The sequence below is a fragment of the Tachypleus tridentatus genome, chromosome 13, assembly GCF_004210375.1.
Source record: "Tachypleus tridentatus isolate NWPU-2018 chromosome 13, ASM421037v1, whole genome shotgun sequence".
Lineage (NCBI taxonomy): Eukaryota > Metazoa > Arthropoda > Merostomata > Xiphosura > Limulidae > Tachypleus > Tachypleus tridentatus.
Genome location: NC_134837.1, coordinates 225,896,769 through 225,915,682, shown reverse-complemented (window position 1 = coordinate 225,915,682; position 18,914 = coordinate 225,896,769). Strand labels below are relative to the sequence as shown.

The 18,914-nt window shown below is 34.8% G+C and overlaps 1 protein-coding gene across 3 annotated transcripts in view; it reads right to left on the bottom strand.

Moving 5' to 3' along the window:
- The window catches only part of LOC143241103 (L-fucose kinase-like), a 156,547-nt gene extending 147,087 nt beyond the window's left edge, over positions 1-9,460 (bottom strand). For all 3 annotated transcript variants that reach the window (XM_076484653.1, XM_076484652.1, XM_076484655.1), the window contains exon 1: positions 9,421-9,460. The gene's annotated coding sequence lies outside the window, so the exon portion shown is untranslated. The remainder of the gene's footprint in view (positions 1-9,420) is intronic.
- Between the last annotated feature and the right edge of the window lie 9,454 nt (positions 9,461-18,914).

The following is an 18,914-nucleotide window of genomic DNA, read 5'->3' as shown; positions in this document are numbered from 1 at the left end:
AATATTGCACCCTTTCCAACAACAACAACCATGAAAAAGTGTGTAAGAAAATAACTAAAAAAAAGATAAATATACAACTTGGAAAAACCCTCATGATTACTATAGAGTGCCTTATAGACAGCCACCACAGAAGAGTTTAAAGGATAAGATGAAGATGTGAAAATTGGGCATGGGATAAACAAACAGTATGATCAAGGTCTAGACTTACACTGGTAAAAACAATAAAAACTGTTGAAAATCATGATATGGAAATTCTGCCTGATGGTATGCTAAAGCAAGTGTGCAGACTGAAAAACAAAAAATTCTGCATGAACTCTAATAATCAGGGAAGGGGGAACACAAAATATTGAGAGGTGGTGGTACCGTGTAATAAAAAAGGAAGATTATATATAGAAAATGGAAAAAACAAAAAACATCTGAGATATTATATCTAAAAAAGCCAAATTATGCATAGCTTATTCCTGAATAGGGGCATAGGAAGGTATGGCAAAATCAGGTGAAGAAAAAGAAATTGTCAAATTACCAGTCAGCCCAAACAGGTTCAGCACAGTCAGGAAAAATATGGGCAAAACCAAAAGAAGTAGGTTGACTCATATAATAATCAACCTCATAGCGAATGAACACCAATAATTCTGCAGCTAAATTACTCCAACCTGCAGCCTGTGTAAACATGCTGGTATTTTAAATATTATTATCTCCAAAGTAGTAACTTGGATTTTAGAATTCATTGTTAACAATGGATGATCAAAGAAAAGTGTTAGAATAAAGAAATGAAAATGGTTAAAAAATAGCTATCCTGAAGTTTGCAAACTATTTATAAAAAACAACAAAAAAACAATTCCATCTCAAAATGAATGGCAAGAGAATGCACTAAGTTTTAAAGAAAAAACATAAATGAAAAGCACAATAGAAAACATCTTAACATGAGCGATAAACAAGCTAACAAACATAGGGTATATGGGAGCTCAAAGCTGGTGGCATGCAAAAACATTTTGCATATAGAGAACAGCATTGAAGGAAAATAACTATATGAGAAGGTAACATACTGGATCAGAAGCACAATCAGGTTGTCAAATACAATGTTAAATACAAAAATCACTTTGGTATAGTTTTAAAAACAAAACATTTTTGTATTTATATCCTTTACATATTGATATTTTTTTATGTACATAAATAATACAAATATATCACTTTTAAAAACTAGATTATTATCAAGAAATTATGATAGTGTTTTAAAGTTTTTTCACCTACAATAAAGTGGCATACCAGGTTTACAGATAAAATACAAAACATTTTGATATATGATTATATTAGATTAAATGGCATAATTATAATAACAGGATGTTTTTTCTTTCTAGATTGACCTTTGTTTTTTTATTGCATTTTAGCATTTGTGAACTGTCACACCAAAAGTAACTGGTTTAAAACAGTCAATATTCACAAGTTACTAAATCGTTCAATTGATTATTCAGTTCATTATGTGGCAACATTATCTTTTAATTTATTTTTTCTTAATTCTATATTTTTCAGTTGTGTCCACAAGTAACTGCTGTAAATAGAAATCTAAGCTTTACACAACTGTCAACCTCCACAAACTTCTTTCTGCCATGTCAAAAGTGATTTCACCTGTCTTCTACAGAACTTCCATACTAAATAAATTTGCAAAGCTCTGTCTTGAGCAAATTCACATGAAATAATTACTTAACCTACTCAAGAAATATAACTGACTACTATCACCTCAGTCTGTTAATCTTCCTCCATGTCTTCACCTTTTTATTTGGGTCAAACACTACTAGTTCAATGAAATCAATACAAAATACAACCAGCTGGAAAATTTGATCATCACATATCATTCTTTAGCTGCTGACAAGGAAGATTGCCATAAAGTTTCTTATAATGTTACCTCATCTTCTTAAAAGAAATAAATATATGGATTGGTTTATCACCTCTTAGCTTTGCTATAATCACAAGATTGCTTGCAACAAGCCTATAACTCTACTTGCTTGCAGCAAGTCATTGTGACTCAATACCTTCAAGATTCAGTCTACTGGACTGCACTCCCATCTTTCATTTTTAAAATTCCAAGCAGGAAAAGGATTAGCAGATATCAAAGAGTCCCCAAATTCTAACAAAATATGGAAAATATGGCATTATATTCCTTCATGTGTACATAAAGTTCTTTAGCTAACTGAAAAGTTACACATGAAGTTTAAAATATCACATCAATGGAATCCCAAAGCCACTTGTCCACCCCCCAAACATACACATTCACTGAGACCTCAGAACTACCTTTGGTAACAGTACTTCTTCTCACATATGAAGTACATATGGAGTACACATATGAAGATGGCAGTAGGTAGCCAAAACATTAAAGAACTGCAGAAGTTGGACACGACTGACAACAAGAAACACACTGGTCCATCTGTCCCATCCTCTAAGCTAAACTAAAACAAATAAAAAAACCTTCAAAGCCAATTTTAAAATTCATATAATTATCATACTTTATCTTACACTCATTTAAAGTTACTGCCTCCACAACATCCAAAGGCAACCCATTCCAAATTACAACAATCCGGTCAGAAAAATAAAACTGCTTAAGATGACTGCTACTCTGCCTAAATTTATGTGATTCCTAGTTCTACCATTGTCACCCATAAATATACAAAAAAAATGATGCACATTACCAGTTCCATGAACAATATTAAACGCTTCAATTAGATCCCTTAAAAATTCTTCTTTTTTCCAAGAGAAAACAGTTTCAAAGGTCTTCTCCTCTCCTTGTATGACAAACCCTTCCTGGCATCATTCTAGTAGTCTTCATCTAAATCCTTTCCAACAATATAAGCAGCCCAAAACTGAATGAAATATACTAAATATGGTCTAATCAATGACAAATAAAATAAAATTATAATCTCTTTAGACTTGTATTCAATATTTCTGTAGATATAATCTTAAATCCTATTTGCCCTACAACCAGCAACAGCACACCACTTGAATGTTTTAAGAGACTGATGAGCTAAAATACCACGATCCCTTTCTTTCATAACACTATTATGGCTATTCCATCCTTATTACATATATAACTCAAATTATGATAACACACAAGCATTTATGTGCATTTATCATAATTAAAACCATCTGCCATTTATTTGGCCAACTTACTAATTGACTTAAATCCTTTTATAAAACAATAGCTTCCTCCTCATAGCCAAAACCATAATGTCATGAACAAATTTAAGTAATTTATTTACCATTTCTGTCACTGACATAAATCATAAAAAGCAAAGAACCTATGACTGAACCCTGAGGTACACACTAATCTATATGTAAAACCTGGGTCGCACTTCTAACTCCTGACATTGAAATCACATGATGCAGTTTAGCTGCCAATAAACAACTCCCATTGTGGCAATTACCACATGTAAATATGTTATTTTACTTGCACATTTTGCTTTCTGTGAATCATGCCTACATGAAAAGTACTGCACTGTACTAACAGATAAGCAGTTAGATGTGGCAAATATTTCCAACTGCAAGTAAACTTATGTTAATAAATCTCATTAGGTCCTATTCATGTTTTCACAAGGCAAGAAAATGTATCACTGCATGAGCCATAAAATGAGTTATCTAATCATCTATTCTATGTACTCTAAAAATGTTAACATTCCACATGCAATTAAAGTAATACATGTATCATTCTCAAATTACCTGGCAACGTCTATGATAACTGATGAAGACAAAAAGCAATGATAATCAGATAGTGTATAATTTCCAATGACATTATATATATAGTGCCATTTCCTATTATTATTCAAATTTTATTATAAGCTTTGAATTTATTCATCAGTTTGTTTGTTGGAGTAAGTGCAATGTATATATCAAACCAACATTCCATGTAATTGTTCAGTGGTTTAATCACTCAACCAATACAGATTCCCTCATAGTAAACTAGACCTAGTCAAAAGATGAATTGTGAGCATGAATACAGACAAGTTCTATCCTGGAAAGAGTGATGTACTCTGTTCAGATCACTTTGAAGAGGAATGCTTTGATTGTACATTAGAATTACAGGGCTGCATCCCATCAATCTTCCAATTTCCATCTTACCGATATATTAAATAATGTGTAGAAATTAAAACAACTATTGAGATAATGGAAATTGATATTCTCTCAGAATTTAAATCCTGCATATATTTCACTTTCAGTATTCAAAACCCCAGAAATTCCCAGCAGTATGTCAGGTTTCTCCCACAAACTCTGGATTGTGCCAAAATAAACTACAAAGAAACCAAACAACCCTATCCCAAAGATGCAACTAGAGCAACTACCATGTTCAAAAGAACTTGCAAACAATGAAAAGAAAACTGGATTAAGCAAGACAACAAATTTGTTCATGTGAAGAAAAAAAACATAAATTTGCACAACGAAGAGCATGTTATTTCTCTCAAACAGCTGTCAAATCTCTGAACAAACAAATTATATCTGATGATGGGGCTGACGTGCTGGAGAAGATATTTTATAGAATTCCACTGGCAGTAATGAAGATGCTATTCCACCAAAAGAGTGGCTGAGTAATTCATAAGCATTATCTAGTTATGCTGAAACCAATTGCTCTTAACACTACACTTCTTCTCAACTAAGACTTACAACTATATTCATCAGACATTCAGTTTGGCATTGCCTCATCCATCAGAGGCTGGTACAGAGAAGTGAATAGTGAACCATGATTCACTAAAAAAACATTTTGTGCATTGTGTTACAAACTACACAAGTCCAAATCTGAAAGCCAAGATGTTGAATGTGCCCTAATGATAGATAAAATGGTCATAACAAAACATGTGAAATGGGATGAAAATTAATTCTTTTTTACGTAGATATAGGGGCAAATACAGAATATGATTCTACTCCAATAACAAGTAAATATCTTGCTTTCAAGATTGTAGCACTGACACACTACATGCATATTTCTTCCTGAAGAGTATGTCAGCCATAGAACACACCAATCTATTAAAGCAATGCCTAACAAAGTTTAACAATGTTGAAGTATAGACAGTGTCTCATATGTATGATGTACTTTTTGGTCATTTCAGAATGATGGAGAAGTTTGAAGCTTCACTGAAAGTACTAGATATCATTCCACATTTTATAAATCCAACAGACCAGTCCACCGAGGTCTACATATTACTTTATGTATACCAAATGCTAAAGCTCATTTAAAACATCCTTGTCCATGGTCACATACTACAAGATGACAAAAATGATATATTCAGAGGGCTAATTTCAATATTACTTCTCTTTTTACTAACATTTCCCTGAATGAAACAATAATGCACTGTCTACTCTCTTCACTAAAAGCATTCTTGTTAAGAGACTTTATAAATCTATGCTTGAATTTCCTACTAAAGACCCTCTTCTCCTCTTTAATAATACCCTTTATGAGAAGGTAGATGGTGTAGCTGTGGGTTTCCCACTGGGTTCTACGCTTGACAAAATTTTTCTGTGTCACCACAAATAAAAGTGGACTGACAACTGTCCTTAAAGCTTCAAGCCTGTTCTTTACAGAAGGTATGTTGATGATACTTTCCTTATTTTCCACCATACTGGTATACCTAACACTTTCTTCACTATCTTAATTCACAACACCTCACTGTAGTGTTCCCTCATGAAATTGAGACAAATAACTATTTCCTTTCTGGATATTCTTGTTAACAATGATGCTTATGACTTTTCAACTTCTATTATAAAAACTTATTTACAGGACTTTTCAGTCCGTTTGACAGTTTGGTGCCCTTCACTTTCAAAGACAATCTTATTCTCTGTCTACTAATACAGCCTACACATTTACCTCATCATATCTAGCCTTTCACAAAAAAATTATTTCCATACAAAATGGCTATCCACCTGCATTTCTTGAAGATAATAACTTCCTCTTTTTTGATTAATGTTTTGTCAAACCACCTAAGATACTCATTGTACCCAAATTTTCCTTATACACTTGCTTACCAAGTCTCAGGAAACAAAGCTCTCTTATCACAAAACAGTTTAAAAAATTAGTTAATACTTACTATCCCCAAACTGAGCAGAAACTTATTATGAAACTAAATTTCACACTCAAAATTTTTTTCTCCTACAAAGACTGTTTGTCACCTCCCCATTGTTCACATCTTTTATACCCATACACGTGCAGAGACTGTAAGGCCTCCTATTTTGGTGAAACCAAATCTCACCTTGAAGTATAATCATGTGAACATATAGGCATATCTATAAATAAATCAACAGCCAAACATGATACTCAGCTTCTCATAAAAGAAATATTATGTATAAAAATTATCCTTTCTTCCTTGAATAATACACAGTCTTCACTAGATTTAAACGTTTCTTAATTTAACTGTTTCATTTGTGCTACATTTCTGTTTTCTTGACTTACAGTTATATATTCAAATATGTATACATTTTTGTTGTAACTATAAATACTATTTGTTTGGTTTGTAGCTCTATGTTACTGATGATGGACTTGTGGGATTCCAAAATGTTTAATAAATATCTCCTACTATCACATTTGTGTTTTATCATCAGATGGCCACTGTTCAAGAAGTTGCATAAGTTACATGAAAGCAAGACACTGTACTAACAAACTGAAGTCAGCACATGTAATGTGGCACAAACAGAAAAGAAGGTTAATCATGCTGATCAACTCTGAATTTCATTGTAACAGATACTGTCAAATTTTGTACAAATAATTTGAAGCTGGAACAGTTTCAATGGTTTGTTACAATAGTCAGGTTTACTCACATTTTTAATGGGCTCTTTGATATCCAAGACTCAAGAAAACCAATTGCAAAAGTTTACAATGCACCAATGAGTCCCTCTAATGTAGAGATTTTGACTTATTTCCTGGATGTTGCTTATGCTTACATATTGCAGCACAAGGACTCAACCAGAAAGTGTGTAACAAGCATCAAAAGAAAGAACCCATTCATTGGTTTTATGGTTAATTCTTGTTGTAACTACCTCTATAATAAGTTGATATGGGACACTAAAGCTCCTTTAAAGTACCTAATAACATACAAGATGAGTCAGTATCATCTAGACCTTTTCTTTGGGGAGTTTTGATTGAAAGTAGGGTGCAACAACAAATCAAACTGTTCACCATTCAGTTGCTGCCTAAAAACACCTCCTAAAAATACACAAAGTCAAAAGTTCTGATGGTAATTGCATAGAAATTTTAACTCGGGAATTCATACCTATCAATAACTTTTTTTTTTGTTAGATAATGTATAATTATAAACATAACTGTAGAAATCCCTACCATGTTCAAATTCACAATAGTACAAGGACAACCCTTCTGCTGACAGAAACCAGTGTCAAATGCTTTGTCAAGAAAAAATTACATCACAGGGATAAGGTACTTATATTAAGCATCCAGATACAGGGTGCACTGAAGTTAGTGGAGAAATTTGCAAATTAAATTTGCCTAAGGCATTGAGTGGGATATAAGACTGGAAGAAAGTATTCTCAATGCTTATATGGGTAAAAACTGGAAACACTGAATACAGAAGAATAGCTATAATGTCAACAGACGGTATATTCTTAAAAACTAATTTAATTACTGGGACAAGTTTAATCTCCTCCCTTGAAGAGAAAAGTAACAATAGCCAACTTCTACCCATCCACTATTCAAGGAGTTACAAAAAAAAACAGCAGAAATGGCTTAAATAATCTATCCTTAACCTCATTTAAAACCCTTGGAGATGTATCATTTAGCTCTGGAGTCTTATCATTCTTTAAACTTTCCAATTTTTCCTTAACAAGCTCAGATTTAATATGAGCATCTTTTTTGATCTACCAACTAGATAAGGAACACTGCCTATATTTTCATCAGTAAAAACTGAAAAAAAAGCAAAATTTAATAACCCAGTCATTTCAAAGCCATCAGTTACAATCCTTCCTTTATCATCCCTTAAATGTCCTACCCCAATTTTAACATTTTTTTACCCTAAATGTATTTAAAGGAATCCTTAACTGTTTTTTTAAATTGTCAACTAACATTTTCTCATACATTCTTTTTGAACCTTTGACCAACCTTCATGAAATTCTCTAAACTTCCAAATCTCCCATCACACTAGTCAACTTAAATTAGTGATTAAATTAGTAATTTTATCCTTTATGCCTTTTGACAGCAATTCCATTTTTTTATATGCAACTTCCCTTTTCTTTCTATAAGACATTCATCACGAATGTTTAAAAATTTAAAACATTCTCTATTCTTGCTGCATCCTTTCAAAAATTTGCTTTTGAAATTTGTAACCGAAATTTAATTATTCCTGTTCTCTGTGTGAAGTATAACACTAAACCTTGTTGAACCTCGCTGTTACATATAGTTAACATCATAACTTGCTAGTAATGGATATCACACTGACAATCCTTCTAACCTAATTGCTACATTATATTGCAATATCCTCTTGAGAGCAGACATTACTTACTAGTGCTATAGAGAACAAATACATGATGCAACTAGAACAAGATAGAATTAATGATTTTAGGGATCACATGCTGCCACAACTGGAGCATTTTCTGAAAACTAAGTAAAAGACAAAAAAATTCTGTATCATTATAGTTAGAGCATTGCCTGTATATCACACTTTACTTCCCTCCTTTTTTCATGAGGTTTTCCCAAACTGTCAATCAAATTAAACCTTTATACAACAAAGGCTGGATACCAAGCAGACAATAATGATCTTTCACACACTAAATATCCAGCAGTCCAAAAGTAGAATATTGATAAGTTACAACAATGGTAATAAATAATGGTGATGGTATTTAATAATAATAGCAATAATACTACTGATGATAATATTAAAAAAATACATCATAAATTATGTATATATAATTAATATAAATCATAATATTGGATGCTTATAAATACTTGGGATTGTAAAACTATAGACTACAAAGTATCTCGTAACTAATCAAAAACTTCATGTGTGAAAAAGAAATGTGCAGCCAAAAATAAATTGTGTACAACTTAAAGAAATGAAATCAAAACTTGCAGCCAAACTGGCAGTTCACTTATAGTACAGACATGAATTTTTCAACAAATATTCATTCGTTTGCCAGGCTACGATTTCTATACAACTTTGGGCATGATTGTGGGTAAAATAAACTTTAAGCTTGCAACTCAGTAAAAAGGCATATTAAACTTTATTTCTTTTTTAAGAGCACTTTAACATCATACAGACAACACAAACCTTTTCAGCGTAACAAAGAAAACTACATTGCTATAAAACAAGTGAAAAGATTAAGTTTTAAATTAATAAAATATGATAAATATGATCTTCTTCCAGTTCCAATTAGAGAAAAATACAAAATAAAAAAAATTTAACAATGATAAACTATCACAACATTGCGAAACCTCCTTACACGTCAAACTTTAAACCAATTTACCCAAAACTTTGGTGAAATTATTCTAACGTTCCCACTCGCACACACTCGTATATTATTGTTATTTCCTAGAAGCATGAAATAGCACTCAGTAACAAAAACTAAACTAAACACATCAAAAACAAAAGAAAATGGGAGCACGTATAAAATTTATTTTACAAAAACAAAAAAAATTCCTACTTCCTTTCCCTTAAACACACACGCATATATATATATATATATATACACATATGAAAAACAATAAGTAATAAGTTTATAAGTAATATTACAACACTAAACAGACGCGCTTTTACCTCAAGAAAAGTTTTCATTTAAACTCTCGCTTTCCTTCTTCTACTGAGAGTGAAAAAAGGTGAAGGGATTCGATATCAAGTTAAAAAACAAAAATTAAACTGACAAAATAAAAAAAAAACAAGAAAATGTTATTGTTTGTTTATGAATTTCGCGCAAAGCTATTCGAGTGCTATCTGTGCTAGCCGTCCATAATTTAGCAGTGTAAGACTAGATGGAAGGCAGCTAGTCATCACCACCCACCGCCAACTCTTGGGCTACTCTTTTACCAACGAATAGTGGGATTGACCGGATATTATAACGCTCTCACGGCTGAAAGGACGAACGTGTTTGGTACCACGGGGATTCGAAGCCGCGACCCTCATATTACGAGTTGAGTGCCTTAACCATCTGGCCATGCCAAACCTTTAGTAAGAACTACCCGAACTTGAGTATTCTTTGATATACTGTTTAGGCAGAGTAATCATGATGAAACTTTGTAGAATGGACGGCAACTGTCTGTTGTGGAGACACAAGTGTAGTGGACAGTTGCTAGACAAACACCAATATAAAAAGATCGCCAATAATCCTACAGATAAGACAGAGAGACTCATCAATAGAACGCTGAACAAACTAAAGAAATAAGGCTTAATCAACGAAAAACTAACTTATGATCCAAGGAAAATTTCCCTCCTCAGTTCTGCGGACTATCTAAGGTACACAAACCTAATATACCTCTAAGGCCTACCGTCAGTGCTTAAAACTCACCTTGCCATCAACTGGCCACTATCCTAGTACCTATCTTATCTCCACTACGAGGAAACACTGAACATCACACTCAAAACTCGACTGATTTCATAAGACAAGTTAGAAAGCTACACATCAAATCCCAGGATATTATGGTCAGTTTGATGTCACAGAACTATTTACCAATGTTCCAACCTCAGAAAACCTTCACATCACCAGACAACAATTGCTGAATAACAACTGTCTACTACACAGAACAAATATGAAAATAGACGCCATAATGGAACTAACAACCATTTGCCAACAATCAACCTATTTCTATTACAACGAGGAATTCTACGAACAAGCAGATGGTCTAGCCATGGGATCACCGCTCTCTCCAATTCTAGCAGACATTTTCATGAAAGACTTTGAAGAAAGAGCCCTTTAACCCACATCGATAAAGCTAAGTTTATACAAACGTTATGTCGACGACACCTTTATTATTTGTCCCCCTCAGTCATAAAAACTTACCAGCCTTCTTAGAACATCTCAATTTCATGGACAAAAGAATTAACTTCACTATGGAAATAGAGGAACAAAACAGTCTACCGTTTCTTGACATATTCATCAGCAAAAAAGCAAGACAAATAACCACAACTGTATACGGAAAGCCCACCCACACGGACAGATAGCTACACTTCATGTCCTATCATCTAACCTCGATAAAACGTGGTATAATCCAATTCCTAGACAAGAGAGCAAAAATTGCTATATTCCTCTTTGAGGTACCACTTTTCGTTCTTTTCACGTTATCCTGTCCGTGCCTTTTGGTCGTTTGGCGTTTGGCACGACACGTGCACGTGGTGTGAGGATCCTTTTTTACCTCCAATTCACTGGCATCATCCTCGCGTCACATAGTGATGCTGAGGGGCGGGTTGTATGTGTTGATGTTGTCACTGGGGTCGTAAGATTCAGCTTGTTAATATCTATGCACCTGTTTGGTCTGAAGAGGTGGAACCCTTCTTCTCGGGTTTAGACAGGTTCCTGATAATGTATGCCGATATCATCCTCAGTGGCGACTTTAATTGCGTACTGGATTATATATACAAAAACGGCTCGTTTGGGTTGAGAAAATAGGTTGAGAGGAGAACGAACAACGTTTCAACCTTCTTCGGTCATTGTCAGGTTCACAAAGAAAGAAAGAGGTAACTGACCGGAAGCTGACCACATGTTTGTAAGGGGTTGTGTAACTGAGTGTCGGAATGTAGAGATGCTTAGATGTTTGAATATATAATTTTATATCATTTATTTTATTATGTTTAATATGGGTATAAAGGCATTCCTTTATATTGGTTTATTTTGGGTTTAAGTTGTTGTATAAGTAAGGCTCCTTTAATTTTGAGTTTGTTTATGTTTGTTTCTTTATTTAGTATTTGAATTTTTTCTATGGTTATGTTGTGTTTATTTGACTTGCAGTGTTCGAAAACGTGTGAAGGTGACTTTTTATGTTCTTTGAATCTGGTTTCCATTTTTCTACTTGTTTCTCCAATATAGAAGTCGTGGCAGTTATCACATTGTATTTTATAAATAATGTTGGTGTGGTGTTTGTCAGTGTAGTTTTTACATAGTATAGACCTCAGTTTTGTGCCCGGTTTTTGAATAAATTTGGTATTAACTGGAATGTCATATTTTGTTACTAGTTTTTGCCAAATGTTGGTTATTTGTCTGCTGATGTCGGGAATATATGGTATGCAGCAGTATATAGTTTCGTGATTTTTTTATTCGTGAGATATATTTACTTTTGTTGGTTGATTTTGCTTTCTGTCTAGGTGTGGGCGTATAATGTTTTCTACGGTTTGTGTAGGAAACTAATTGATGTTGATGAAGTATTGTTTTATTTTGTCTAATTCATCGTTAATTTTATCTGGTGAGCATAGTTTTATGGCTATGTTTTTTGGTTTCTTAGAATGTTGAGTTTTTGTTTTGTTTCATGTGCTGAGTCCCAAGGAATGTATAGTCCAGTATGGGTGATTTTTCGGTGGATTTCTGTTTTGAATTGTGTGTCAGTTCTTGTAATTTTGAGGTTAAGAAATGATATTTGATTGCTTTCTTCCTGTTCACATGTGAAGTTAATGTTGGGATGTATAGCGTTAATGTGATTGAAAAAATTAAGTATGTGTTCTGCAGATCTGAATCCCGCAACCGTGTCATCTACATATCTGTATCAGCATAGTGGTGGATGTAATGCTGTGTTAATTGCTTGTGTTTCAACTTGTGTTATAAAAATATTGGCTAGAACTGGTGATATTGGGTTGCCCATTGTTAGGCCATTTGTTTGTATATAGTTGTGGTTGTTGAACATGAAGTTTGTCTTTATCGTGGTGAATTCTATGAGGGTTGCTAATTGGTTGCTGGGAATGTCTGTAAATGGGTTAGGGTTTCAGATATAGAGTTCTAAGGCTATCTTGCAGGCTTCAGTGGTTGGAACTTCTGTAAAGAGGGATATAACATCGAAACTGGCCATTAAGGCTTTATTATTAAGTTGATTAAGATTAGACTTGAAATTAAAAGAGTCTTTGATGAATGAACTGGTTGATGTTACATATTTGGAGATGCCCATGCTATGTATTTACCAAGATTGTAATTAAATGATTCATATGTGGACATTATTGGTCGTAATGGACAATCTGGTTTATGAAGTTTGGGGATGCCGTATATCTGTGGTGTGCGTGAGTCAGTTTTATGTCTGTAGGAATAAAGTGTTTGTGAAATTGTGTTGGCCTTTTTCATTTTTAGTAGTAATTTGTTTAGTTGCGTCTCGTGTGTCTTTGTTGGATTTGTGTGTATTGGTTTAAATTTGTTCGTGTCTGATAGGATATTCTTCATTTTTTGGATGTATTCATTTGTGTTCATTGTGACTATACTCGTAGTTACCTTTATTTGCTTTTAGAATTTTTATGTTTTTGTCTTTGTCTAATATGTGCAACCCTTGTACGCGACCACTTCCAGCAGGCTCTTGATGAACGGGTGCCTGACGTCTTCCTTTCTCATCTTACAGGGAGTTCGTCAGGGTTATTCGTCGTCTCTCTTGCTTTATGCATTGGTGATTGAGTGCTTGCTCTCTTTTTTGTACAACTCGGTCTTGGTGCGTGGCAGCCAGTTGCTGGTGGATATGAGTGTCAAATACATCTCTTATGCAGATGACGTAAACCTGTTTCTTGCAAACTTAACATTGTTAGGTTTGGTGCTGGCCATTGTCCACTGCTACTCTCAGGCCAGCATTGCCCAGCTCAACTATGACTAATCTCGGGCTCGGGGGTTGGGCAAATGGGCCTCGTCTGCTAACTCTCTGTTTGGACTGGACTGGACCTCCTTTCCAGTAACTTGCTTTAGGGTTTCTTTTCTCGTGCGCCCCGAAGTTACCTACGGGGAGGTGGTGCAGCGTGACGGTTCGGCAGTGCACGATTACCGCTACTGCCCTGATAACTTGTTCTGTTAATGTGTTTTGACCCCCCTTCCTGGTATGTAGACGTTGCTGCTGCGCTACGGCGTTGTCGTGCCATGTCAGCCGAGTTCCGACGAACTCCCATTCCATCTACTGCCTACTAGTCCCTAAGTGTACCCACAGGATTGAGCAACACTACCCTGCTCTGCCGTGGGACATTATTTGGAACCGCGTCGCGCTGCATCATGTTGATAACTCTCTCCAGGTTTTCAAGTGCCGCATCGTGAAACTATTGTGGAGTCTGTCATGCACAGGTTGGTCCTCTGTCCGACGTTGGTGGAGATCTGGGAAAGGGGCTGAGACCATCCTACACCACGCACCGGTCCCTGTTCCCAGCCATTTGGCTTTTTCGTTCCGGTACACGCTTTATGTACGTCATCTGGCATGTTCGAAATCAACTCGTATCAAATCATATCTAATTATTAACTTTTTGCTTTGTTTATATTTAATTAATTTTTTATTTTGTATGTATTTTTTGCACTGTATGTACTTAACTATTTTTTGCTTTGTATATATATATATGTAATTATTACGTTTTTTCCTCGCCTTGTTTATCTGTGTAACTTTTTTCTTCCATATACTGCGTTCATTTTTGTCACGTTTCACTGTGCAGTAAATTTTTGTCGCAAATAAATTCAAAATAATTGTCATTTACACTTGTCTCCACAACAAGGAGTTGCTGTCTATTCTACGAAGTTTCATCATCGAATTTGAGTATTCGTGATGACGAGAAAACCCACTTGTAGAGAATGTGACTATTTGAAGTAAACAAAATGTTAGGACATTTGAGGAAGGCTATGTCTACGAAATAGCTAGATTGTTAAATTCTGCTTTTTCTTCAGTTTTACTAATGAAAATGTAAGCAGTGTTCCTTGTCTAGTTGGTAGATGAAACCAATATCGAACAATATTATCACATTATTTCTGAGCTCATTGAGAAAAAATTGGAAAGTTTAAAGAATAATAAACTCCAGGGCCAGTTATCACCAATGGCAGAGGTGCCAACCATTACGATTTGAGCGTAATCATTACGATTTTGGTGTATACATTACGACTTGATGCAACTCCCAAATTATTTTATATTATATAGGCCGATACAATAAAGTGATAAATTGTTCCCCCCAGAGCTTGAAAGGGGTGAAAAGAAAATTTCCAGTGAGATACAAATAGATTTTGATAATAAATAAAATACATAGTCCAAATGGCTACTTGCGATAATTACGAGGTCTGTTCAAAAAATACGCGGACTGACGTCATAAAACAAAATGTACTTTATTTAGAAGTTACAGGTCTGGGACCTCTTCAAAGTACTATCCTCCCCAACGCACACACTTATCCCAACGGTATTTCCACTTGTTGAAACAGTCCTGGTACGCTTCTTTTGTAATGTCCTCCAGCTCCTTCGTCACATTTGCCTTAATCTCGGGAATCGTCTCAAATCTTCTTCCTTTCAAGGGTCTTTTGAGTTTGGGGAACAAGAAAAAAATCGCAAGGAGCAAGGTCAGGTGAGTAGAAAGAACAGTGATCAAGTATTTGGCCAAAATCTCACGAGTTCTGAGGGCTGAATTTCGCAGCAACGCAGTGCATCTCGTAACAAGATCCAACTGATATCCCACACTCTTCAGCAAGCTCCCTGACAGTCAGACGTCGATTTGCCCGCACCAGAGTTTTGATTTTGTCGACGTGTGGGTCGTCAGTTGACGTGGAAGGACGTCCAGGACGCTCATCATCTTCAATGGACTGTCGACCATCCTTAAAACGTTCATGCCACTTGAAACATGCCGTACGCTTCATAGCAATATCACGGTAAGCCGTGTTAAGCATAGCAAAAGTTTCAGTCGCAGATTTTCCAAGTTTAACACAAAATTTCACAGCAAGTCGTTGCTCCTTCAGGTCGTTCATTCTGAAATCTGCCAAACGAAAAAATCGCACTTTACTTAAAACCGCGTAGCTAATACACAAATGAAGATATCTGCAATCGGGAAATGGCGTCGTAATCAGCTGATTTGTGCAAACATGGCGACACCAAGCGGATTCCCTGGAACCAACTGGAGCCGCGCAATTCAAACAGTCCGCGTATTTTTTGAACAGCCCTCGTATGTTTGTGTTTGAAATAACAGAAAATATTTGTATCTCCGACGTCTACCAATAGTTTGAGTGAAGGGTGCTTCTCCATACTGGGTACGTGGTGGAATCCATAGCTACGTCATCATTGCTTGTCAGTCAATCAGCGCTCGCGTAGATGGGTATTTCTCGTTTTCTAAGCGGCAAAGAAACACAAATGTGATCATTCACAAGTTGGAAAAAAATAGACTTCGTTTGCCAGATTGTCTTGTTTCTGGCAAATCTGAAAGGACTGAAACGGTGAAAGGGCTCTGTCTACAATCATTACGCTCAGTCATTTGAAATAGTTGGCATCTCTACAATGGTTTGAATGAGTTAAAGGATTGAATATTAAAGGCACTTGCTGCTATTTTTTTTTGTAAGTTCTTGAATAGTGGGCAGGTAGAAGTTGGCTATTGTTATTCTTTTCTTCAAGAGAAATGATCAAAATTGCCCCAGTACTTTTATTAGACTTATATTAGTTGTGTGGAAAATTTTTGAGAAGTCTAATAAAAATGCTTCACAAAGTCGTTTAACACAGTTAAAATTTTATTGAATAATCAACATGATTTCACTTGTCATACAAATATTATGAGATTCTTTGAAAATGTTACTTATACATATGAAGGTGAGGGTGTAGATTTGTGTCTGGATTTTCAGAAAATATTTGACAAGATGTCAGACAAAATGTCACAGAGATAAGTAAAGTAAATGTATAGAAGAGTGTCTAAATGGATAAAGAAGGTAATTATAAATAAAGTTCAGTCAAGGTGGATTAATGTTATAAATGAGGTACTGGAGGGCTCAATCTTAAAGACCATTGTTCCTCTTTAATTACATTAATTACATATGTGAAGGAATAAAGTACTTAAATTTGCTCATGACATTAAGGTCTTTGGGTATTGTTGGCTGGTAAGAGGATGCTGTTCCTTAAAGGATTTAGATAATATTGTTGGGTGAATAAATGAAAGATAGATTTTAATTTTAATAAATGCAAGACAATGCATGTTGGTTGTCATAACTTGAATTATAAGTTTAATTTGGACTGGAATAAACTAAATAGTGTTATGAAAAAAAGGGATCTTGGTGTAGTTATTTATAACTCTCCTGAGTCATCCAAGCTGTTGCTAATGGTAGAACAAATAGAATTTAAGATCATATCTGCAGAAATATTGAAATAAATTATCATTTGATTATATGAGTTACTGGTTGGGCCATATATGAAATATGTATTCTGTTTGTGACACAAGTATAAATGCAGGAAGGATATAAGTCATCTTCAGCTTAGGCAGTTTTATTTTTCTAACAGGATTGTTAGCTCTTAGAATAGGTTGCTTTTGGTTGCTGTGAAGGCAGTAAATTTTAGAGAGTTTAAGATAAAGAGCTGAAACAAGAATCACCAGAATGACATCTGGGATGGAGGTTGTCATGTGAGGAGAGTTAGAGGGGATCTAATTGAGATGTTTAATATTGATAAGGAAATGAATAGTGTTGATGCACCATCTTTTGTCATACTTATTGTTGAGAATGGTAGAACTATGGGACAAAAGTATAAATTTAGGAAGGGTATAAATCATCTTCAGCTTAGATTTATTTTTCTGACAGGGTCATTAGCTTTTGGAATAGGTTGCTTTTGGTGGCTGTGAAGGCAGTAAATTATAGAGAGCTTAGGAGAAAGTTTGCTAATTATATGAATTGTAAAGGATGGCTTTCAGGGTTTTTTTTAATAGCTTTAGTTTAGTTTAGAAGACAAGACAGACTAGATGGACTTATAGCTCCCTCGTTGTCTCTAAACATTATGTTAACATAAACTGAAAAATGAATAACTGTTATCTGCTTAAAGTAAATATAAAAACATTATTGCCAAATCTCTTACACAAACTTGGATGTTTAGAACTTAGATAATAGAGTTTAGATTTACTCTGTACAGATTATACAGCTTACCCAGAGTTGGTCAACCTTCACTTCAACCCAGTCAGTATATCTATTGTCCAAGGCAAATATACTCCAAAATCACAAAGGTCCACTAATGTCATAAGTGATTTGGTCAAAATTCCTTCCTCTGCACCTTTTGCCCCCAACCCCCAAGAAGCACTATCACTAGTGAACTAGATCACTGCCTAGTTCTAAATATTATGTAATATTATAAGGTTTAGCTAAATGCATAGGTTAAATAGGGACTCGAATGCTTCGTTATGATTGTAAACTAGGTTCTCCTAGAATGACACATCTACATTATGATTGCCTGTAGAACATTTGCCCAAGGAATTTGAGGATGTCCAAATAACCTAGTTCCCTGGGTTTTACATTCGACCAGCTACCTATAGCAGTTATACTCTCTGTTGCTTTTGCTGAACAATTTGCATATCAAACTGTAATTCAGCCTCATTCTTATCCTACTGCTTAATTGTCATGTAATGCATAATTTGAGAAGGGAAGAATGGAGGTCAAGATTTATCAAGGTCTCGCATAGTCAAGCTGACTCTGGTTAAGCATTAATAATCTCATCATTGACTGTTAATCTTTATCAATGCTCTCATTGTCTCCCCTAAGATATTTTTTCATTTACAAATCATGTTTGCTTGTCTGTAGTTCAGTGCAAAGTTACACAATGGGCTATTTGTGATGTGCCCACTATGGTTGTCGTACCCTGTTTTTTAGCATTCTAAGACTTTAGACTTACTGCTGTGTCAATGAAGCCTAAAAATTGTGTATAGTTATGGCATAAATTAATCCCACAATGTGGATGGTACCTTCCATCTCCTCTAATTACACTCACAGCCATATTTGAGTACTGTATGTAGTAATAAAACAACATTAAGAAAAATTCTCAGTAAAACTATTTGCTTACTAAAAATATTGCAACA